The following is a 975-nucleotide window of genomic DNA, read 5'->3' as shown; positions in this document are numbered from 1 at the left end:
AACTCAAGAGTTAAACTGTGATAATCTTGATAATGTCAGATAACTGATAGAAAGGTATGTAATGAATTACAATCAACCAAACATTCAGACAACTGTTAGTATGGCAATAGTTACACAGCTATCAATACTTTGTTGACCAATTACCAAGCAATGCTTAATTTTGATCAGTCTGTGGTGTAACAATGTCACATTAGCAATTAATTAATAATTAATAAACAGTGTCTGAATAATTTTTGGTCCCAAATGTTTTATCAATTTTACTGGTAGTCCACTGTATGAAGAATTTTTGGGTATAATATCACTGTATGAAGAATTTTTGGGTATAATATGTCACAGTTTACTTTATTTTGCTATCCTCACTTTACATAAATGAACTATAGTGTCCTTCACCCACTAGTAAAAAAAGATCAAAAATTATATCTGGTGTCTGAATAATTTTTGGTTTGACTGTGGATTAATTCTTGTTAAAACTACAAAGTAATTCAGTCAAGAGCATTGAGTGATTTTCTTTCATTCATTTTCTTGGATTAAAGGTGGGGTAAGAGATTTCTGGTAGCCAATGTTGACATTTGAAATCACCAAAACAAACACGCCCCTACCCCAAAAGGGTCTCGCCCCTATTTTGATAGCTCCGCCCCACACATACGTACGCAACCCAGGCAACAATTAGTTCTGTGAAACAAAGCAAAACCAATGTTACACTGTGTCTACACCGGACGCGAGTGGTGCGATAAAATACTATAGAACTCATTATAATCAGTGATGCTGTCTACACCAGAGATATAATATACACATCTATGGTCTACACTGGATGCGGCACGGCACGACACGAAACATCCCCGACAGAAAACTGCTGCTGCATTCTATTCATGACGTATTGACACAAATTTCAAATGATTTTCAAGGTCGCTTTGTCGCATCCAGTGTACAACAGACTTTAGCTGTTGCGGCGCAGACACCGTGTTACTCACCTAT

Source organism: Sinocyclocheilus grahami, unplaced genomic scaffold (assembly GCF_001515645.1).
Source record: "Sinocyclocheilus grahami isolate Dianchi unplaced genomic scaffold, SAMN03320097.WGS_v1.1 scaffold280.1, whole genome shotgun sequence".
Classification (NCBI taxonomy): domain Eukaryota; kingdom Metazoa; phylum Chordata; class Actinopteri; order Cypriniformes; family Cyprinidae; genus Sinocyclocheilus; species Sinocyclocheilus grahami.
This window is presented reverse-complemented; position numbering follows the sequence as displayed.